The following is a 24,697-nucleotide window of genomic DNA, read 5'->3' on the forward strand; positions in this document are numbered from 1 at the left end:
ACACATATTAAAAGTCTACAATAAAGGAACATGCATAATTCTTGGAAGCACAGAGTAAGTAAAACTTCACAGGGAAGCTGGGGAAGGCTTTATAAGAGGAGGTAACATTAGAACTCCCCTTAATGTATCAGAAAAATCTCTCCAGGTATTGAGTAATGGTGAAACAATTTAAGGTAAAATCATGAAGACTTGAAAATCTGATAAAAGAATAGCTGTGTGGAACTGCAGTGCAAGCAGGGAGTTAGGGAGAGCTGTGGCAGATGAGGCCACAGCAGTAGATAGGAACAGATTGAGAAGGGCCTTATCTACTTTGCTGGGAAATCAATGTCTTATTTTGCATGGAATAGGATATCATGACTAGTTTTTAAAGGGAACCAGATGTTTCCTTTAGAAATCTCTTTCAGGTAGTATGAAGATTAGATTGGAAAGAAATGAAATTAAAGGTACGGCCCGTTTTGCAGACACTGCCGCCGAGGAAAGTCCTGTACTACTAGCCATGGTCAACCCTACCGTGTTCTTCGACATTGCCGTCGACGGCGAGCCCTTGGGCCGCGTCTCCTTCGAGCTGTTTGCAGACAAGGTTCCAAAGACAGCAGAAAATTTTCGTGCTCTGAGCACTGGAGAAAAAGGATTTGGTTATAAGGGTTCCTGCTTTCACAGAATTATTCCAGGGTTTATGTGTCAGGGTGGTGACTTCACACACCATAATGGCACTGGTGGCAAGTCCATCTATGGGGAGAAATTTGAAGATGAGAACTTCATCCTAAAGCATACAGGTCCTGGCATCTTGTCCATGGCAAATGCTGGACCCAACACAAATGGCTCCCAGTTTTTCATCTGCACTGCCAAGACTGAGTGGTTGGATGGCAAGCATGTGGTCTTTGGCAAAGTGAAAGAAGGCATGAATATTGTGGAGGCCATGGAGCGCTTTGGGTCCAGGAATGGCAAGACCAGCAAGAAGATCACCATTGCTGACTGTGGACAACTCGAATAAGTTTGACTTGTGTTTTATCTTAACCACCAGACCATTCCTTCTGTAGCTCAGGAGAGCACCCCTCCACCCCATTTGCTTGCAGTATCCTAGAATCTTTGTGCTCTCGCTGCAGTTCCCTTTGGGTTCCATGTTTTCCTTGTTCTCTCCCATGTCTAGCTGGATTGCAGAGTTAAGTTTATGATTATGAAATAAAAACTAAGTAACAATTGTCAAAAAAAAAAAAAAAGGTATGGGGATCATAGAATCTAGTTCATTACGCTCTTGGGAGAAACAGTGGGGATCTAATTAGGATAATGCAAAGGGGTTGCAGCAGTTAGATTTGGTCAACACTTTAACAGTAGAAAAAGACTTGCTAATGAGAGGGAAGGGGGTGCAGGGAAGTGCTGGGTAGAGAAGGGCGTGGTTCCTCTCAAGGGCTCCACCCTCAGGCCTGTGCCAATGGACCTAGGTGAAGACAAGCACTCCTACTTTTGCACTCCATATTGCATCTCCCAAGACTACCCTGGCATGTCATGCTCACATCCTGTGCCTATAAAAACACAGACCCTAGTGGGCAGAGACACAAGTGCCTGGACGTAAAGAGAAACACACCGGTAGATGAACACACAAGCAGCTGGACATCGAGAGGATGTCAAGAGGAGCAGCACCCCAGTGCAAGAGCACACTGACAGATACCCACAGGCCAGCAGGCCATTGGCTGAGCCACCCAGAGTTTGGTGGGGGCGGTTGGAGGAGATCCCGGGCCGCTGAACAGCCTGACTCCAGCAGAAAACAACCTTCCTACTCCATCCCCCTTCTGGCTTCCCCATCTGCTGAGAGCTACTTCTACTCAATAAAACCTTGTACTCATTCATTCTCCAAGCCCCCGTGTGATCCGATTCTTCTGGTACACCATGGCGAGAAACCCCAGGATACAGAAAGCCCTCTGTCCTTGTGATAAGGAAGGGGGTCTAATTGAGCTAAGACAAGCCGTCTACTGGTGGCTAAACTAAAACAGCACCCTGTAACACATGCTCACTGGGGCTTCAGGAGCTGTAAACATTCACCCCTAGACCCTGCCCTGGGGTCGGAGCCCCAAAACCTGCCTGTGTGCCTGCTCCCCCTAGGGGTTTTGAGCAGTGGGGCACTGAAGAAGCAAGCTACACCCCCATCGCATGCCCTGCGAGGGGGATAAGGAAATTTTTCTTGTTTCAGTAACTTACGAAGTGTGTAGAGAAGGGAACGACAACTATTCAGGTATTTGGGATCAGAGTATTCCAGTTTGACTTGGTGATGGTGATGGTGATGGTGATGGTGATGGTGATGGTGATGGTTCCAGTTTGACTTGGTGATTCTTTCTTCCAAAGAAAATTCACCATCCTTGTATCTTCCAATCGACCAGGAGCCTTGATCATTATTAGGTGTTTAAAGGTTGAATGAATGATTGAATAAAGTCACTAGTCTCCTACTTTTACTACTTAGCAGGTTTCTATATAGATTAATATTTTAATTTTGTATATGGGCATTTACAATAAGTGACATTTTTATTGAGTAGTATTTTATACTGGGAGAAAAATCTGCCTGAATATTCAAGAAGTAAATAGTATTGAGAAGAGCTGTTTGCATTTTCATCAGCCTTCTTAAATTAGCTTTATACCTGGGGTCCCTGCTTTTATTCTTACTCCCTTTCACAACCGAGTCATCCTGGATGATAACGTCTGTTTATACTTTCGTTATACATCACTTTCCTCATTTCATTCCTTGGTTGAAGACCATATGTTGTTTTCCTATTGCTTACTGTACTGAGTCTGTACTTATCTACTTTTATTAAAAAGTCTTTCATAAGCTGAGCCTGTTTTCTCTCTCTTACTTCCATGAAGATAGTTATTTGTAACTGACTAATTTCTAATTTCTAACTAAGTTATTTCTAACTTCACGCTTGTCCCCAATACAAATTGTTTTACCCCTTGTTTGTATATTTTTGATGTTGTTTCTATTTGTAATGCACATCTTCAATCTTTTTCAGAGTCTACTTCATGCACATGTCTTCTGTTAGAATTTACGTGATTCTGATGGATTAGGAAGGCTGAATTTCTAGAGAATAAATATAGCATGTGCCACATTATTTATCACTTTTTTAAATGTTACATTCTGTCATTCCTCATTGTTTTTCTGTATTGTATTTCCTCAACTAGATTTTTAAGTTATTTCAGCCTAAGGATTTCATTGTAGTTTTAGAGTGAAATTATGTGTTATATAGCTTAAATATTTTAAAGCATATATTCTCGGGTTTTCAAATGAAACTGCATGATACTTTTCTAAGTGCTAGCATTGTTATTGTACATAAGGGACCTAAGTTACTCTCACTAAGTTTGGCCTCATTTGAAACATAGCAGGATACCTTTTCTTATCTCTGAAACCTTTATAATTCTAGCTGGTACTTTCCATATCATGCAGTGCAAACGTGGGTAAATTGCATGCTAGGTAAAAGCTGTCAGGGTGTTACCCACCACAGGAAGTAGTAGAGAAAGAGTGTTAGTGGAAAGTCAGTGGAAAGCTCAGTAAGAAAAGGAGCACATGAAAACAATATGCTAGTTCTTATCAATAGTTAAAACCAACTAGATCGCAAGTGTTCCCATTTAAAATCAATCAATGGATGCCAAAATAGCTTAGTCAGCATGAACCATTGATATTTGCAGATTTCATTCATTCCAACCCTGGTATGAGATTGGACAGAAAACAACGCAGAAAGACCTGCAGCAAATGGCACAATCTTTATTACATTATACACCCTATATGCCTATTTCTTCAAAGTACAAGGCATTGCCAAGGAAAGTACACAAGAAAAGAACACAGTGCTTAGGTCAAAATATATGTGTAATGCTTCATTATATGACATTATAGAGTCTTGAGATCTAAAAGATGAAGGGATGATTTTTCAGTGACCCACTCCATGTGCTTCTGGCAGAGGCTATTGCTTGAGAAGATACAGGCAGAAAATTCATCACCTTACAAGGTAGCCTATCTCATTTTTAATAGCTTTATCCTGGTGGACAAGCTAAACATTAACAAGCTTGGGAATTTCTGGCACTGCTGTCATTCTCTTTGGGACCTTGACCTCACTTCCAAATACTTCCAGTTATTCTTGAGAATGTGTTCTAAGGATTCTGTTTTACAACTACAGTGTTACATTCAACATTTTCCATTCTTGCTCCAGCTTTCCATGTAGACGTTCAAAGCTATGGTGGACATCAAATGTTGGAGCCATTCCAGTGGCACGTACAACACTCCAAGGACTGAGCAGAGGGCAGCCAGAGTGACAGACGGTAGCCCATACTCATAACCACCTCTGTATTCTATTGCACTTGCAACAATCTTTTGATATTATTGATTTATTGCCAAGTTTTTCCTGTTAATGTAAGATGCTTGAGAGCAAGAACCATGATTTATTTGATTTGGATTATAAATAATTTTAAATGAATGAGTGATTTTAAGCGTCCATCCATAGCCCAAATAATGCAATCGTCACTTTCCTTTTAGTGAGTTATTTTCCCAGAGAAGATTGCCTTGTAAAACGTATAAATGAACCTCTCACAGTCTAGCTTTTTATAGACATGCATGACCCAAATTTAGGGTGAAGACTGTTTAGGCTTAAGGTGGAATACATGCTGGATTCGTAAGTTAGTGTTAGTATGAAACACGACTGTCTCTCATGGGCCTAGTTCAGCCCAGTGGAACTAAATAGAATAAATCTTCTCCACTGGCATGGAAAAGAGAGCTGTGTTAGGGATTTACAGCTTCATGAAGACTTTTAAGTTAAATTTTAAAGAAACTTGAATAAAGCAACTGTCAGTAACTCTATTGCTTGGAGTGAAAAGTGAAGATGCTAAGAGCTGCTACTTTTTCAGCTTTTTTAAAGTAGAGTTGTTTTTGTGCTGGAAGCCTGAAGCTAGGAGCAGCGTGGTGAGAAGAACAGAACTCAGAGATGGAGATGTCAAGATGTGCAGCATTCATTTATTCATTGCAGAATATTTATTGACCAACGACAAAGTACAGTGACAGATGCTGACAGCAGTAAACTAGATGGACAGAGGCTCCTGACCTTATGAAGATATGGTCTAGCACAGTAGAGACAGAAAGTTATACTTATTCAAATCACTAATGGTAATTGTGATACGTACAGAAGTGATCATATGCTAACCTAACAGTTTCCACCAAAATGATCACCGGGATGGGAACAGCTGGGGTATATGGGAGGCATCATATCAAGAAGCATTTCATTTTCTATTGATTTAATAGAGAATGAAATTCCAAGAAATATTAAAGAACATTGAAATACTCTTTTCTACATTTCTTGCCACTTGGAGAATAAAAGGGTAAATTAACTTTTCAAAAAAATCTTCAACTATATGGTTTAGATACTTTGCATATTCATTGCATTTTAACACCATTCTGTGAAAAAGATGAAATTGTTTTCATTCATAGGGATAAAGTGACTAAAATACTTGTAGATGGGGGTGGATGATGGGCACAAATTACTTAAACATGGTAATGGTTGGGCCTCCATAATGGTAATTTACCATTTACATAACTCTCTTTTAGGAGAAATTCCAGGTACTAGCCCAGAGTCACACAGCTAAATGGCAGTCAGAAATCCAACTCAGCTCTGTTTGATTGTTGTGTCTGATTCACTTTCATTTTAAAAACTATTTTTCTTGCCAAATCACATTGTTCTAGATTTCATTTATTATGATTATTTTTGTTATTGTTTTAATTTAGAAACTCAGAAATGTTAGATTGCCGATATAACTCCTATATTATATTATATTATATTATATCACATTATATTATATTATGACAGAACCTCACTCTGTTGCCCAGGCTATAGTGCAGTGGTGCAGTCTTTGTTCACTGCAGCCTCTGTCTCCAGGGTTCAAGTGATCCTCCCTCTTCAGCCTCCCGGTAACTGGGATTACAAGCATGTGCCACCGTACCCATACAATTTTTGTATTTCTTTAGTAAAGACAGGGTTTCACCATGTTGGCCAGGCCGGTCTCGAACTCCTCAGCTCAAGTGATCCACCTGCCTCCGTCTCCCAAAGTGTGGGGATTATAGGTGTGAGCCACCATGCCTGGCCATCCTTCATTTTAAAAAGGAAAAAAATGGAATTCAGAGAGATAATGTGACTTGCTCAGAATTTTACAGAAATTAGACCCAAGTTGTCATAATTTGCAGGAAGTACTACAAAATATATGATTATTAGCTATACTAATATTTAAATAGTTTATATCCTAGTGAAAAGCAATATTTTTCTTAGAATTTTTTTTTTTTTTTAACCATAGGGCTTTAGGAAAAAGTTTAAAAAAGCATATGAAAATAATACCACCTAGTGAGCATCCTCAACTCAGCAAAACTCCCCCAAACTCAGCCAGGGATTAAAGGCTCTGACTTACACACCTAGATGTTGTCATCATGTATAGACTTAGAGGTTATTTTCAACAACAGTAACCCACTTACAAATGTGGAATTTTCTTATAAAAAATTGGTTTTTATTCATGAATTTCTTCACTACGTGTTATAAAATATATCCACTTAATTGAGTTTTTAAGATCTATTTTTGTGGTGTTCATTTATTGTGTGAATTTTTTTTTGAAATTGTGTTTGACATGTACCTGGTTAAGTACTTGTTTTCAGCTTTTAGCATAATAAGCAATATGTGCTATCATAGCTTCAATTTTCCTGCCAAGTAGAGAATGACAGCTGTGTGGCAATATTTAATGCATATTTTCATCTACAGATAAATTGGAAGGAAGGAAAAACAGCTTCTGGGTGGGCAGGTCACCATCATTTAAATGAATCGTTAAAATTATATTTTTCCCTGGAAACAAAATGTAATTGCTTTTCTGCTTAGATGCACACTGAAAGCCCTTATTTATATTATTGTAATGTATTTTCTTACAATTTACAACTTTCTCAAGATCCTTTGGATTTTTTTTTGTTGTTGTTGTTGCTTTTCTCCATTCAAGCAATGTACACTTACATCTTAGTAAAGCTTTGTGATATTTAGGTAAATTTATTCCTGAAGGACATTGTTCAGTACTCTTCCACATTCATCTGACTGGCACTGAAGGAATTAAAGCCCTAGATTGATTGCCACTTAAGGAACGTTCTCATGCTCACCTTGATTGCAGAAAGGTTACAGACTTGGGCTCAGTATTTTTAATGTGCAATATTTTTACTCAATTTCAGAAAGAAATAAGAAATATTATTTATCTATTTTTTCATTTTGTAATTTTAGATTTTACCAGTAATTGTTAAGACATTTGCCCATCTCCAAGATAGCATGAATGCATTCACTGTGTTTCCAAATTGTGTTGCTGCCTGCAACTTAAAATTGTCTCAACAATGATTCATGTAGTAATATGAGGTTCATAAAGATATAGTATTCATTTAATGATTTGCATAAATAATACACAGAGACAAAATTTTCATCTCTTTTTCTTCAGCTCTCAATTTGCTTGTATATGAGTGGTAATTTGGTATTTTATGTGCTGGCATGCCTTTATTTTGAGACTTTCAAAAGGTTAGCATGAGATAGTAATTTATGTGAAAGCTGTCACTTATTAAAATGGTACAACTCTTCTGTGATACTCTGAGTAAATCTAATTCGACTTTAGACTTTGATGATGCCATTTGCAATTAAAAGATTCTATCTCTGGTGATTACTACTACAATATTTTGGCATATCTGACCAATCACAAATTTGAGGACATTAGAGAAGGGAAGAAAAGCCAAGTGCCATTTTTCTACAGTTTACTTATGGTTTAAAAATTTTGTTGTTTCAAAGGTGATAGTTTCTGTTGTATCATAAGTGTATGAAGAAAGTTAACTTTGTATGTGACATTTAATCAGCATAGCCTAAGTTTATGGCTGAAATGATACACTATGAGTGTTGTTTTTTTTTTCCCCTAGCACTGTATGATGATTTCATGAAAATTTTAAACAGTTTTTTGCCCAAGCAATATTTCATAGCTCTTTGTTCAGAAGATTCAGATATGGATCTGTGTCTATTTCTAATAGGCATGTTAATGTATGCTTCTTTTAGTTTTTTCCTCCTCTTGAACTTTGTACCATACAGCTAATATCACTGTCTCCCCTAAATCATTATTATTACCAGTATAGGATAGTCTCTAAATTTGCTTAATAACTCATGTATTTCCTTAATAACTCAGAATCATTGTTTATCAGGTCATGTTTGTGAATCTAAGAGTTCAACACCCACTTGTTTTTTTCTAGTTTATTGTCCTTTTACTTCTAGCATACTTGACCTGTTTTTAGTTATTCATTTCTCAAACTGGTATTACTTAGAGTCTCTGCTATGTGTCAGGCCCTCAACTCAACTGCTTCGGCTTCCCTCAGGCTCAACCATGTCCTATAGATAATGATTTCTCCAACTGGTCATATTTCTGAGCTATTAGATTCTGAAAATTACCTATATTACTATTGTCTTGACTTTGATTTATACTGTTCTAGATCAGATTCCTTGGGAAATAGACCCTTAACCAGGATTTGCATTCAAGACACTTGAATCCTCTAATGGATAACATCTGGGAGGGAGTAAAAGCCATGTAACTGAGCAGAGTGAGACATAAAATTGAGATGCAGTTGCAAAAAAAGACTTTCCCCAACCTCCACAGATTGCTCTGAAGCTAAACAGCAGTTGAGAAATGTTCCTAACTGAGGCAAGGAAGGAGCCTAACTGGCTCCTTTCATCGACAAGTCATAGTTGTGGGCTGTAGGCTCCACCTGTGTGAACAGTCCCCACTTTGGTCAAGGGCAAGGCCTAAGGAAATACTCAGCTTTGTTTCATCAGCAGACAACACTCTTTGTAGCTGAAATAATAAAGGCCTGCATCTCCAAAGGAAGAAATGGGTGGCATACGACAGCACCCACAAAAAAAATGTCTTTCTTGCTTTTTTCCTTTTTTCACCCAGAAGTAACATTTTTTTTCATTCTCTGTCCCTCCTTCTCTCTCTCTCTCTGCCTTCCTTCCCCATAAATGCTACATTGATTGCATTTCTCATTGTCATGTAAAGAGTTCTTTCAAAAATTTCCTAGTAGCAAGAATGTCCCACAGACTTTTTCCTTATAACTCAACTATAAAGAAAAGAAAAATGAAAACAATATTTTATGCATGCCTAGTGTTAGGAGAGATATAATGAGGAATTTGATCACTTTTATAGATTAAGTCTAGTCATTTCCTGTCCTGAATTACAGCAGAAATATTACTAGCTTTGCTTGGGGTATCTTGGGACAGATTGCCAGTTCCTGATCACCATGAGGAGGTGGTTACTACCTCTACCATAACATCTGCTGCTATTATGCTATTCATTCAGAATACAGAAGTAAAAATTGGATTTAGCTGAAGCAGTATTATCACAGAGGAGCCCGTTTGTGAACAAGACCTCTTCTTTATGCTTCCAGTCATACCCTTTTTAATCCTAACCACATTTAGGAGAGCTTTCCACGTGAAAGACTTCTAATAATATCTAAGTTTTATTTACGTAAAAATACATCTGCAAAATTTGATAGAAATTTAGTAACAACAAATTATTACTTTATAAACTGGTACAATTTCTTGTATTTAAGGACTTTTAATTTCACCAGCAAATATGGCTAAATTTACTGTATCATTAGAGTTACTTGGTTAAGTTATACATTAGCATTACCTGATTAATATCTCTTCCCATAGTTATGCCACAACAAAATCTTATCACACTCAAGAACACCTGATCATATAATCATCAGTGCTTTTTTATTATTTCACAATTTCAGAATTTTATTTTGATGTTTCTAGATTTTATATAATTTTATTTTTACATTATCTCTTTTTTCAGTAAATATAAAAGAAGATAATCAGTCTCCTAGAGCTTCCCATTTAAGATATATATAGAATTCTTACATAGAGCTGCATAGCTTATCATAATTTCCTTCATTAAGGTCATATTAAAAGAAAAATGTATTTTTTGCTGTGAGTCCACTCATTCACTCAAAAACTATTTTGTAGCTTCTGTTGTGTACATAGGAGGGACAAAGATGTATAAGTTGCATTATTTTTTCTCGCAATATTCTCACAATTGTGGCCAATGATAATTATATGTAAGCTGATCTAATACAATTGTACAAATATTCTCTAGTACTGTGAAGAGTGCTATTGGGAGTAGTAAAAACAGAACTAACTCTTCAGAGTGGATTACTGGAAAATAAAGTTAATGACAGAGTCATATTTGAGCTGATCCTTGATAGACGAGCCTGATTTCGTATCTGCATCAAGAGTGTACATGAAAAAGACTTCAAATATAGCTGGAAAATAGGCTATATGGTGTGTAGCAGACTGTGATAGGACAAAAATTAAAGTCAGCTATCAGAAGGCCTTAAAATAATTTTAGTCTGTATGTCATGGATGGCTATGTAAGGATTTTTGTTTTGTTTTGTTCTGTTTTTGAGAGAGAGGGTAACTTAAACACACCTTTATTTCAGAAAGGAAGTTTGAGTCATACTATGTAGAACAGATGATCAGTGGGAGCCTAAATGGGAGGGAATATAAACCAAATATGAGACTGGTGAATTAAGAAAGGTAAGGAAAACTATGAAATATAATTATTACCAGGTGAAAGAAAAAAAGTGTAGAAAAGGAGAGGTGGGGAATTACTGGACTGAATGGTGATAGCGTAACTAATAAGTTAGGTAACTAAGGTATGCAGGGGAAGGAACAGAGAGTGGCAGGAAATGTTAATTTACTTTAAAAATGTTGTCACTTTCTATCTGACTTTGGCACAACCAGATCTGTTTATTCTATATGAAGCTGGAAATTTGCATCTGTAACTCAGCATCATTATGGAGGCTTCAGCTCCAATAATTGAAACGGATGAGAATGTCCAGCGCCAGAGAGGGAGAGAATGAGAATAGAGAAAAAAAGAGTTGAGAATCCGTTATATGTTTTGTGGGTGTGTGTCCCTTTATGTAATTACAGTCATTGCATACACTCACTTAATATTATGCCCTAAATACTTTTCTCCATATTGTTATAGAATCAGAAGGCTTTTAGGATGTTGGAATTAAGAATATTGTGGGGCAAAATTACATATTTCATGTTATTGAAACATATCATCGTCAGATGAAAAGCACTTTTAAACACAATCACCCTTATATTGCCTAACTGCCTAAAAACAAATCATAGTACTTGCAGTGTAGTTTCAACAGGTGATAATTATATAAAGAGCTTTTGATTTTTGTCCCAAAAGCAAACTGAAGATAATTCAGCACTGAGACATTTCTTTTTAATTTCCTTTAATACCTAAGAAGATTTTCTTCTACAGTGAGAGCATGTATGATAAACGGAAACAAAAACTAGGAAGCAAATTATTTGCATGTATCTTCTTTTAAAACACTGGCTAATTCTAAATATTTTGTTTTCAATTAGAGTATCATGATCTTTGTTTTCTTCTTCCATCTTTATTGAGGTATAATTCACAAGTAAAATATGTGTATTTTTAATGGTATACAGTGTGATGTTTTGATATCAGTACACATTGTGAAATGATGACCACAGTAAAGATAATTAACATCTATAACTTCACATAGTTATATCTGTGTGTATATATGAAAGAACACTCTTAAGGAATTTTCAGATACACAATACAGTATTGTTAACTATAGTCATCATGCTGTACAGTAGATCTCCAGAACTTATTCATCCCAACAGAAACTTCGTACTCTTTGTCTACACCTCCCTTTCTTCCACTACCACTGGGAACCACATTATATTCTCTGCTTCTATGCATTTAAAGAAATATTACACATATAAGTGAGATCATCGTGCAGTTCTTGTTTTTCTGTGCCTACTTATTTTACTTAGCATAATGTCCTCCGGGTTCATTCATGTTGTGCAAATGACAAGATTTCCTTCTTTTTTTTCCAGACTGAATATTTTCTCATTCTGTATATATACCATTTTTATACATTTATCCATCAATGAACACTTAGGTTGATTCCGTATCTTGGATATTGTGAATAGTGCTGTGATGAACAAGGGAGTACAAATATCTCTTGGACATATTGATATTATTTCCTTTGGATATATACTTAGAAGTAGGATTGCTGGATCATATGGTAGTTTTATTTTTAATATTTTCAAGAATTTCCATACCGTTTTTCATAATGATTTATTAATTTACATTTCTACCACAGTTTTCAACAGTTACCTTTTCTCCACATCCTTGCCAACACTTATCTTTTGTCTTTTTGGTAATAGCCCTTTTAACCCCATGAAGTAATGTCTCACTATAGTTTTAATTGTGTTTTCCTGATGATCAGTGATGTTGCACGTGTTTCATACACCTGTTGGCCATTTGTATGTCATCTTGGGAAAAATATCTTCTGAGGTCCTTTGCCCATTTTTAATTGAGTCATTTGTTTCCTTACTATTGAGTTGTTTGAGTTCCTTAGATATTTTGGATATTAACCTCTTATTAGATGTATGGTTTGCAAATTTTTTCTCCCATTCTATAAGTTTCTTCTTCATTCTGTTGATTGCTTCCTTTGCAGTGTGCAAGATTATTAGTATGAGGTAATCCCATTTGTCTATTTTTGCTTTTATCTCTTGTATTTTTGCGGTCTTCGCTATAAAATATTTGCCTAAACCAATGTCCTAAAAAATTTCCCCTCTGTTTCCTTCTAGTAGTTTTAAAGTTTCAGTATGTTTACATCTTTATTTCACTTTGAGTTGATATTTGTATATGAGTGAGATGAGGGACTAATTTCATTCTTCTGTATGTGAATTTTCAGTTTTCCCAGCACCATTTATTGGAGAGATTATCTTTTCCTCATTATGTGTTCTTGGCACCTTTGTCAAAGATTGATTGACTGTTAACGAATGGATTTATTTCTGAGCTTGCTGTTGTGTTCCATTGGTCTATATGTCTGTTGTAATGCCAGTACCATGCTGTTTTGATTACTTTATCTTTGAATGGAGGTTGTGATCTTAGCTGTATTTGTTTGCAAGCAACTGTGCATCTAAATCTCACAAGATTTCTTACACTAGATATGAATTTGGTCATAACAAGAAACCAAGTATGAATGGTGCAGCATAATTATTTTACTCTTAAAAAACAAATCAATATGTATTTCTTATATGTGGTAGTTCATATACAAAGAACTCTGTATTATTTGTTGCTATATTCAATTCCTTTAGTGTTTGGCACGATGTAATAGTGCAATGAATATGTCTCTAAAATGATCCACTGAAAAGAGAATTATATTTTGTAAACTTCCTTTTGATCTTCAACTACTATTTGAAATAACTAGCCTACTAAGAGTTGAAATTCATTAATTTGAATGGAATCATTAAATGATTATATTTCATTAAGATTTAATTTTTACTGAAGCCAGAGCAACTTTATATACAAAAGATTATTTCAAAGTCTTCTGGTGCTTTGGAACTTATTTCAGAGCATCTGCCAACTTCTGATTCAGAATGTTATATAATCTGTGTGCGTATTATCAAGACATGTGATTGAATATTATTTGTCTTCTTTTTTCATACTTTCGCTTTCTGGTTCAGTTTTGGAGCCTTTCATTCATAAATATTCTATAATCAGAATTTATTTTATTTGAAAAACACCTTAAAAACTACCTATGTCGTCAACTGTCTAATGTGTACGGTATGTTTGACAAACTTTTGGAGACTGATAATTCCCACTTTTTTGAAATATCTCAATATAAAGATCTTACCTAACATACATATTCTCTTGCCTAGTCTTAACACGTTAGTTCCTTTTCTGTTTTTTTGCTAAATGGTTTCCAGTTTCCTCACCATATTCACTTCAGTTTGAATACCTACTAGGATCCATTTGCATAGGGTATAACCTGTATATTTAAGAATCACACAAACATGGCTTACAGTCCTATTTCCAGCATAGTACCCATGACCTTGGGAAAATTGCTTAACTTCCCGAATATTAATTTTTGCATCTGTAAATGCTACTAGCAGCAAATATAGAGGCTATTGTGAGGATTAAGTTAAAAAGTGTCTAAAATATTCTGTAAAATACTCTCGTGGTTTAACATATTTTCATTTCCTTCTCTGACTTCCTATGTTTACTAGCAGATCAATACCATCTCTTCAAATGTTCTAGATACTGCTAAGTAACACGAAGATTGCTTCAGCTTTCTGGCAGTCTTTTGGGCTATTTACTCACAAGATTCTATCAAGAAAAAATTAAATCATTTTTGTACAAGAGATGCTAGCCTTCCTATCAATACCATATATATATTTGGGCCCAGCTGGTTAAGCCGTGTCTTAGAAATTTATTGAGTCAGCCAGTGTGTTAGCCAGGCTCCCAAATTTGTCTGTTGCCAACTTGATTATCACTTCCCATGAATCAGTGACAAAACACGGAAACAAAGTAGGACAGGAGCAGAGCCAAGCCAGGCTACTAAGAAACTATGCACTAACTCATTACTCTGCACACTTCATTCATACAACTGCTTCCAATTCATCTCAAGTTACCAGGATCTAACGGATATTTCTCTAGTGTCAGATATTTCTCTAGCCGTCTGTGAGTTGCCTTACAGGAAGAGGGCTAAAATCCAAAGAGCAAATCAGTAGCTGAAAAAAAAAAAGAAAAAGAAAAAATGGAATTGGAGAAGATGAGACAGAAAAGCAGGAGGATTCTGAGTGATTACTATGAATGAAGAAATGGAAGTATTAATAGTTTTGCTTTGCCTGTGTAAATGGAGTTGTCTGAACTTACGGAAAAGGCAGGCACAGAATCAACATATAACATTTGCTCATGTTTTTGTGTTATTTTAGTTTTTTACTTTAATCTGTCAAATAGTTTTTGGTAAACTCTGTTGGATGCTTGTTTTTGTACTCTTCCTCTGCAGAAGCTCAAATATTCATATGTGCTATGCAGTTTCATTCAGGATCAGTATTAACCCAGTTTTAAAAATTCACCTTTGCCCTCCTTTTGAATGCTGAGACTCGTTTGCTGACTTCTGGAGTTGCAGCCTTGTCTCATTATTTCCCCAAAATCATTGATAATATCACATGCAATTTTCCTTATAACACTGGAATATAGTTTGTGTGAGAAAACTTGAACTAAAGAAGTTAGTTGTCTTCTTATGATTCCTTACTCATTTGGAGCTCAGATTTCTTGTAGGTCAATGTATCTCTTTGGTTCAAAAATTATTCTTTCTACTGATTAACCAAATATGAATTTAGATGCTTCACTTCTTTTTAATTTCATAAAAATTAGCACCTTAGTGGTGTGTGCCTACCCTATTTCAAATTTATCATCTGTATATTTTTAAGATAAATCATAACAAAATTATTACTCTTCTAGAAACAGTAATTCTTCTTAGAAACTCAGTACAAGTAAGTTTTATAAAACTTGTGCAATTTTTTTTTTTAATTTAAAAGTTTTTAAAACTTTGTGTGGCTATTGATTGTACTTAGAGTAACCCATATTTGCATGATTAGGGAAGTACAAAAGCTTAAAAATTAACCACTTCACTGGTAACGTAGAAAAGCAAGTTGATAATGGACTGAGTCACTTCTTCTTGTAGGCAACTGCTAACATGAGGAATAGGTTTTTAAAAATTTAATTTCTGGGCCGGGGGCGGTGGCTCAAGCCTGTAATCCCAGCACTTTGGGAGGCCGAGACGGGCGGATCACGAGGTCAGGAGATCAGGACCATCCTGGCTAACACGGTGAAACCCCGTCTCTACTAAAAAATACAAAAAACTAGCCGGGCCAGGTGGTGGGCGCCTGTAGTCCCAGCTACTCGGGAGGCTGAGGCCGGAGAATGGCGTGAACCCGGGAGGCGGAGCTTGCAGTGAGCTGAGATCCGGCCACTGCACTCCAGCCTGGGTGACAGAGTGAGACTCCGTCTCAAAAAATAATAATAATAATAAAAATAAAAATTTAATTTCTTAGTTAAAAAAATGGGTTACTTAAAAGAGTGTTACTTGTCATGTATATGTTTTTTAAAATTCCTAGTTCTCTTTTATGTTTTGTCTCATAACTTATCCTTAAGCTGACCAAAATAATTCAAATGTGTTGAAAAGAATGTTATTTTATAGATCATAACACCATGACTCTATGGTCTGGTGGGATATGTGAATACAATGATGAGTATATTTCTTTCCTTTTAACTAACCAAATAAGGTTTTTGGGAATTCATGCTATATTAAAAAGTATAAACATAAATAATGTTATAGTGTAAATAAAATAATGTTATAGTGTAAATAAAAATAAACACTGGCTTCTAAATAATATTTAATATATAGAAAAATTAATATTGAGATGATAAATGCTTCTTTTTAGTATTTTTTGGTGAAACAGATTCAGGAATGTTATGTCCTGCCAAGATCACACAGCTATTGAGAGAAAGCAGAATTAAATAAAATCCATATCCTTTTCAATATAATTAAGTGCTTCAAATGGAAGATATACCAGTTTCTCTCTTCCCACTGTCTCCTAAAGTATGAAACCTGTCAATACCACCCAAACTCATATTATTTTAAGAAAGTGTTTCCAATTATTTTGATATTGGAATCCTTTAGAGAATCTAGTTACAAAAACTGTGTACCCTTTCTTCAGAAAAATTTATGACTGCCCATTCACAAGCTGCATTTAAGTAGTAACCAGCTGGGCGGTTGTCTAAAATGCTAATGTAAGAGTGGCACTAAAATGACACTAGAAATATGTTGAGATAGAAGAGATTGTCTTACAGGAATTTTTCTTAGAGATAATCTTATATATAACTGGAAGTTTTATTTTCAAAAGCCTCTTGGGATGGAAGAGGTGAACTAAAAAATTAGGGCTTCCTCTCACTCACATGTCACTTTGGTGTACATTCCTACTTTCAGGTGGATTCAGTTATTGGACTGCTTCAGACTCCAAATACAAACTGTTTTTACAAAACCACTTGTCGATTTGGCTGGGTTGGCTGGGTGCCATTGTTGCCATGTGATGGAGACCTTGCTCAAAGGCAGACACTCATGGAGCGCTATAGGGCTATATAACTGCATTCCCAAGAGGTTGCATCCAGTTAACTGCAAGGTTTAATTTTTACTGAAAGAAGTATGCTAGTGTTGTAGGGCTGTAATCCAGAATAAAAGATAAAGGATGACTGTTGCTCCCAGTGTCCCCATTTCTTTACTTTTCCTAAAGCAAAGTGATCTGCTCCAGTTCTAAAAACAATGCTGAACAGATAAATTGAGAATATATTGAGGAACACCAAGTCACCAGCCTACTCTGCTTTTGAAACTGTATGGGATGCTTAGGTGTCTTGGTCTGGTCCCCCATATTCATCACATATCTTCCACACATTTTCAGGGAATTTATAACCACTTGATGCTTATAGATGTTATTGCCTATATCTTCATTAATTATTTATTCAATGAGGACATACTTGATTTGTTTTATGCGACCACCAGAGCAGGCACCAGAGAAAAGACAAGTAGGCAAGGTAAAAAAGAAACTTTATTAGCTAGCCAATGTGAAGGAAGAAAGGGCGAAGTTCACTGGTCTCCGGCAGTGGAGGCTGAGGAAGTCGCTCCGGCGTTCTCGGGCGAGGTTCCTAGGTCCGCATATGAGGAGGGGCGGAGGAAGTTCGTGCTAGGCGCCTGCCGGGAGTGGCTTTTCTGTCTAAGGCTTGGGAGTGGGAGGGCAATAGGTGGGACACGGGCATGTCGGGGGCGTTCGGTAGGTGCGGCCAGGTAAGTTTCGGCTTGCGCCATGTTGCGCCTGCGCAGTTGGTCTGTATTGTTCCTGGGCGCGGGCTGCATTTTCCCGTGCGCAGGTAAGTTGGTGATGAAGAACCCGGAAATGCGCCATCTTAGTCGTCTTTGTCCTCTTCCCCCGTCCAGACAATACTGTGCCAGAAATTAAACCTGTTTACATATGTGCCCTCAATAACAAGTACAGTGGAATGATTACCATATTTGATAATATTACATTTGGGTTAAAATCTAGAATACTATAAAATTCACACAAAGCCATGATACATATTTTGAAAAAAACACAAAGAATTAGAAACTTCAGTTTGGTTAGCTCTCATTTGAGCTAGTATCAGTTGCTTCTATGGTATCAACAATCATTGTGCTTGACAAGGACATCAGCTTGAATTTTGCATGTCTTTGTACATTAACAATATCATCTCAATGACACATATCATAAAATTAAATGCCTACAGTTTTCTATTGAATTACACACCTGTTGTTACACACCATGTTGCTTTGGTAAACATGGAAATTTATTGATTTTATATGTTCCATTTTTCTACTGAGTAGATGATCCTTTTTAAATCAAAATGTATTTTAATAGAAAGAAAAAACACTACAAATATCTTTGGGCCTATAGAATTCTCTTGGTATCGGGGAAATTGAGTGATTCATTCTGAACTTGTACATATTTCATTGCTGAATACTTATCAATGATAAAAAGCTGAAAGATTACAAAAGATTGTATCATCCAGATAGAGAATGTGTTTTTGTCACCAAGAGCCTTAAAAGTCACTTGTGAAGAGTGTTAATCATATGGAATTCTTTATATACAAACCAGTGAAAGTAGAAAATCCATAACCTATTTATATGATTAAAATATTAAATATAAACATGTATGTGTATTAAATATATGTATGATATGTTGATAAGGCAAATCCTATTATATTATGAAAAATAAAAGAGGTCATGAGGTTATTTAATGTTGGAATGTTAGAAAAAATATTTATAATAACACTTGTGTTTAGATCTCTTTGTATACAAAGTTTGTCCTTATATATATGCTTATTTCTTCTCAGAATATTATTATTTTATCTGATTTATATATAGTTATAACCTATGCTGCTTTTAGGTTTATCAAAGAGAATTCTAATATATGTGACTTTCATTTCGTCACTTATCCAAGGGTAAATGAAAATCACAAATTAGATACAATCTATAATATTTTTGTCAGTTTAAAAATGTAAAATAATAGCACATGTAATGGTACTATTATTTGTGTTACACTTGAGTTTCACTGCAGCATTATTTTCTTTAAAAATTCAGTAATGTATTTAAAAATGTACATGTGCTGCCACAATATTTTTCCATGGTTAATTATTCATGTATACGATAGCCTAGTTTCTCGCCTTTTTTGTTCACTGTATATTAGTACTCCAAGTAAGGATTTTTTCTGCCTTAAGCAGCATTCCAGTTTGGTCCATATAATACTAGGATTATTGGTATCAACACCTGTCCTTCCCTTAAATTTAGGGAATTTAAGCCAATAAGCTACTCCCATAGAAATTTGAAATTAGGAGCAAAGAAACTTTGGCGATATATGTGTGGGTCCTGGAAATGTTAAATCATGTAGAGATGGAGCTGGAACAGCCCTTTTCAGGCATGCGTATAAATGTTAAGTTAATAGAGAAAACAGTCATCAAACAGAATCAAAAGGATAGTTTGAATTCATAGAGAGAAAGGGTCAATAGACTGTTGTGGACTAGAGAAACAATTGTACTGAAATCAGTTTGTTTCACTTCACAGAAACCAATTGCTAAATTTTCAGGAATTTTTGCATCTGGGGTGGCTTCAAGTGGTCAAGTGACTTGAAATCAGTCATAGTGATGTACTTACACCATGGAACTTAGAGGATGCTCCAAATCAGGGCCTCCTGTCCCTGAGAGTTGTTAAACATTGAGCAGCATACACTGCCAGAGAGGCAGAGAGAGAGAGAGAGAGAGAGAGAGAGAGAGAGAGCTCTCCTGAGTAGTTTCTTTGATCCTTGACAGATTCCCAGTTCCCAGCACTAAATCCGTGAGAACCAGCAATGCTTTATTTCTATGGAATTCATTTGTATCCTGTTAATAAACCAATATTTATGTTCTGCTCATTTAGTTCCCACAAAAAAATTAACCAATTGCTGCAATTCTAATCAATGTAATTGGACGCAAGAAAACAGGATTGTAACTTATCATATACATGTGAAGTGCTTTATATGTATATGCCGAAGTCTGTTTCTTTATTGACCCCGTATAGTTTAGAATCAATCCCAAATAACATTTAATGTCAACTATGTTGACACCATAGCGAGACATCTTTTTCCATATGCATTTTAGTGTTAATCTGATCATCACCAAGAGGAAAATTAGGGAGGAAAAAAGACAATAAATTCAGTATCTTAAAAGATAAATTTGAGTATTTTATTAAGGATTTTGCATTTTTAAATATAGAGTTGTGATCAATTTTGGCCACCACAGGCATGCAGAAAAGTTTGCCCTGAATGATTAGAGAGGCATTCTGTTTAAAAATAAATAAATAAATAAATAAATAAATAAATAAATACATAAATTTAAAAAGTAAGATGTTAACCTGGATTACCTTTCTCAATTTTTTCCTAGTCTTGCTTTCACCACTTACTCTAATATCTTTAAGATTAGAGCGAGGTTAATAAATACCTTGTCACAAATTACCTTAAGCAGACTCACTGGTGGATGTTATTTTGAAGACAGGCAGCCACTCTTCCTTGTGTCTATCTCATCCCAACCTCGGCGGAGCTTCTAGATATAGAAAAATGCAAAATTCAGTGATTCTGAGACAGTCCCACTCATCTTGGCAAGATAAATGCAGCAATGTGTGCTTAACCCTAAGAGTTACTAAAGCCTAGTAACAGCCACAGGGGATGCTTCTGCCTGTCATTATTGACCTCAGACATTTTAAGGTTAGGTATCAAATGCCAGCAAGGGGCATGAGCAGTTCCAGATCTTTTTTTTGACTTGCTGGAAGCATAATTACTAAAATACAGTGACTGGCCCACTTTTTTTAAGGCCTCACAAATTTTAATTGGGAGCAGCTTGACCCCCCAAGTACCAAAGGAAGGATTTTACCTCATAACAAAAAATCAAGCAATATTACTTAGAGAAATGCAGGATATCATAAAGGACTCTTACAAACATACATACCTTTGGCCTATCAGATTTAAAGACAGAAGAAACTAATGCCCTGCTTGTTTTGTGTTTATTTAGGAAATGCCACTAGAAGGCACATTGTTTTCCTCTTTGAACTAATGTCTTAAGCTGTTTCAGGACAGGCATTAACCTTTAGCTAAGAAAGAATTTATTTAGGATATATATTGAAACACGCTTCTATTGATTGTTTCTGGCATATTGCATTAAGTACAGAATATTTTTATAGAAGAAGCTCACTCAGTTCAACAAGGCTGTTTTTTTTCCAGTTATGCTAATATGAAATTGAAATATTCTACTACCATATAAATAAATAGAAATATTTCTATAAAATTTAAGATCACATCTGTTAGCACTATATGTATTTTGGATTTCTTTTTCCCTGGAATGCAAGAATAAGTGCAGATATTCATTGAGAGGAAACATGGAGCTGTTTTGATTTGTGTCTGGCTTGTAACAATTAAAGCAGATTATTTTTTGGTATCTTAATTTTTCTAAATTTAGAATAGTTACCAGATTATTCTCTCCTGCTTCCAAGAGAAATAGAAAAATGACTAAAAATTCTTAGAATTATGTGGATAAATTTATAAATGATTGAAATAAAATGAATATTTTCAGACAATAATACTGAAACAGGTGTTTGATTATTAATTAAATTACAGGTTGCTGACTAAATAGCCCACAAGATAGTCTCAAAAACACACACACCCTTCTTTCACTGAATTTCAAACCTAGTTTTAAATGCTTTCAGATTGTTTTAGAGTATTCCTTTTATTGTAAAAGGACAAAAGTAAAGACCATTGATGTAGTTTGTCTTTGTAGAAGACTGAGAAATGGCTTCAATCAGAGACACACATCCCACTGTGCTTTGGTTTAGTGAATAGATTACAAAATGAGACTTATTCAAGATCAAATGGCAAGGAGGCTAGCGTTCAAGTCTGTGATTACAAGACAAAAGCCTATCTTGATGCAGATATGCGATTTCCTACTACTTTAGAAGGCAATTTGTTAGCCTTCACAGCATTGCTGGGCTCTTAAACATTTGGAAAGTTACTGCAGTTTCTTTCCTTGACCTAGGCTTGGGACTTATCGATTTAGACCTACTGGCCATATTAACAAGTTATTACCCCCACCTGATTCTAATGGCCAGGGGATTGTAGTTCTCTTGAATCAGAATCCACAACACAGAACTGGCAGCTTGGAGCACAGCCCAGGATAGCTGACTCCAGGTATGAGGCTTCAGCCTACATTCTCCCAGTGCAGAAGAAAACAGTAATTTTCCCACTTTTCTGAACAGCAGTTTCAATCCAACAAGCAAAATGAAAAAGTAAAATTTATCCAAGACTTCTTGGCATTTAGCACAAATGACAATATAACTCCACAAAACTACCTCCAAATAATCACATGAAGAAGCATAGTAAGAAACAATTTATAAATGTGTCACTACTAAATAGTTTTCTCCGAGGATTTTAGATATGCCACACCAAAAGATGACAAATTAATTCCCATTACACTCAAATAACTGCTACTAGGTTCTTATAAATGTTACATTTGTTCTCCTTCGTACTCTGCACTAAGGAATGATGGAAACTCAAGAGACTTTACCTGTGTTTAAAAAAAGAAAAAGGATTTGAAGTAGTAATACAGGAGAACATAATTAAATTCATTTGAACTAAAACTAGCTTATTAATTCAGTTCTGCAGATGTTTAAATGATCAATATTAGTTTATTAAAAACCACTACAGTAAGAGCATAAAGAGGATGGACCAATGGAAGGAGGCAAAGGGAGAAGGCAAAAAAAAAAAAAAAGAAAGAAAAAGAAAAAGAAAAACACTTAGATCTAATTGGGAAACGAAAGAAAAAATTAAAACTTAAGCATACAATAATAAACAAGGAAAAAGACTGCAGGGTAGGGAGAAATAACTTTTTCTCACCCATCCTAGATTCATGACTGAGGTCCCTAGAACAAAAAACAGATTAACAAGAGAAAGACATACAAATTCATTTAATAGGTTTTACATGACACAGAAGATTTCTTAAGGAAATAAAGACCCAAGCAATAGTTAAACTTGTGTATTTTTATGTTAAGTTTGCTGAGAGTGGACAGCAGTCAGGGAGAAATGTAATTGTACAAAAGGATATGATCTAATGGTAATAAACTGGAAGGGAACTTTGCAAGACCTTTACTCTGTACTTCTGTGTCTTCACTGATAAGGATGTTCCTTTCCTCCAGGTAGAGGGTGGGCACCTCTCAAATGAAGCTCTTATGATATTCTTCAAGGGATGTTCAGGAAATTCTTCCAAGGTTTTATGACCTGCTTCATGGGAAAAGGGCTGGGGCAAGAGAATGAACTTCCTGGCTGGGCACGGTGGCTAACGCCTCTAATCTCAGCACTTTGGGAGGCCAAGGCGGTCAGATCATCTGAGGTCAGGAGTTCCGAGACCAGCTTGGTCAACATGGCGAAACCCCATCTCTACTAAAAATACAAAAATTAGCTGAGCGCGGTGGTGCATACCTGTAGTTCCAGCTACTTAGGAGGCTGAGACAGGAGAATCATTTGAACCTGGGAGGCAGAGGTGAGCCAAAATCGCCCCTCTGCACTCCAACCTGGGTGACAGAGCAAGACTCTGGAAAAAAAAAAAAAAAAGAATGAACTTCCTGCTTCTCCTGTTTTCTCAAATTCTTTAGCTTCCAGGGTGCCATATTTGGAAATAGTGTGTCCTGAATCCCATCAGGACAATTCTGTGGTGATCTGGATGAAAGAGCTGTGAAATTCAATATTTAATTTTTTTTTTATTTTAGTAGCTTTAGGAGTACAAATGACTTTTAGTTACATAGATGTATAGACATGAAGTCTGGGATTTTAGTGCACCTATCACCTGAGTAGTGTACACTGTACCCAGTAGGTAGTTTTTCATCTCTCATCCCCCTCTCAACCTCGCCACTTCTGAGTCTCCAGTGTCCGTTATACCACTCTATATGTCTTTGCATACCCGTAGCTCAGCTCCTACTTACAAGTGAGAACATGCAGTATTTGGTTTCTGATTCCTGAGTTACTTCACCTAAAATAATGCTCTCCAGTACCATGCAAGTTGCTGCAAAAGGCATGATTTTATTCTTTTTGTGGCTGAGTAGAATTCTATGGTATATATGTACCATATTTATCAATTGATGGGCAATTAGACTGAATCCATATATTTACACTTGTAAATTATGCTGTTATAAACACATGCATGCTAGTGTCTTTTTGACATTGTGACTTCTTTTCCTTTCGGTAGAGACCAGTAGTGGGATTGCTGGGTCGAATGTTGGATCTACTTTTAGCTTTTAGTTTTCTCTTAGGCCTATCTGTTCGATTATAATACTGGATATTTAGCTTTTTGGGCATAGAAACATTCTAAACTCTAGACACTGAAAAATGTACATTTTGGGTTTTTTTTTTTTTTGGAGACAGTATCTCACTCTGTTGCCCTGTCACCTATACTGGAGTTCAGTAGCACGATCTCAGCTCACTGCAACCTCCACCTCCCGGGTTCAAGTGATTCTCATGTGTCAACCTCTTGAGTAGCTGGAACCGCAGGCACAGAGCCACCATGCCTGGCTAATTTTGGTATTTTTAGTAGAGAGAGGGTTTTGCTATGTATATTAGCCAGGCTAGTCTTGAACTTCTGGCCTCAACTGATCTGCCCAACTTGGCCTCCCAAAGTGGTA

At 36.1% G+C, this 24,697-nt stretch overlaps 1 protein-coding gene and 1 pseudogene across 7 annotated transcripts in view; both read left to right on the forward strand.

Annotated features, from left to right (window-relative positions):
• The window catches only part of EPHA6 (EPH receptor A6), a 928,471-nt gene that overhangs the window by 282,201 nt on the left and 621,573 nt on the right, over positions 1-24,697 (forward strand). The window lies entirely within an intron of this gene.
• LOC116272938 lies at positions 395-1,220 on the forward strand (annotated as a pseudogene). The gene has a single exon (XR_004181456.1). The product of XR_004181456.1 is annotated as a peptidyl-prolyl cis-trans isomerase A pseudogene (transcript).

Source organism: Papio anubis, chromosome 2 (assembly GCF_008728515.1).
Source record: "Papio anubis isolate 15944 chromosome 2, Panubis1.0, whole genome shotgun sequence".
Taxonomy (NCBI): Eukaryota; Metazoa; Chordata; class Mammalia; order Primates; family Cercopithecidae; genus Papio; species Papio anubis.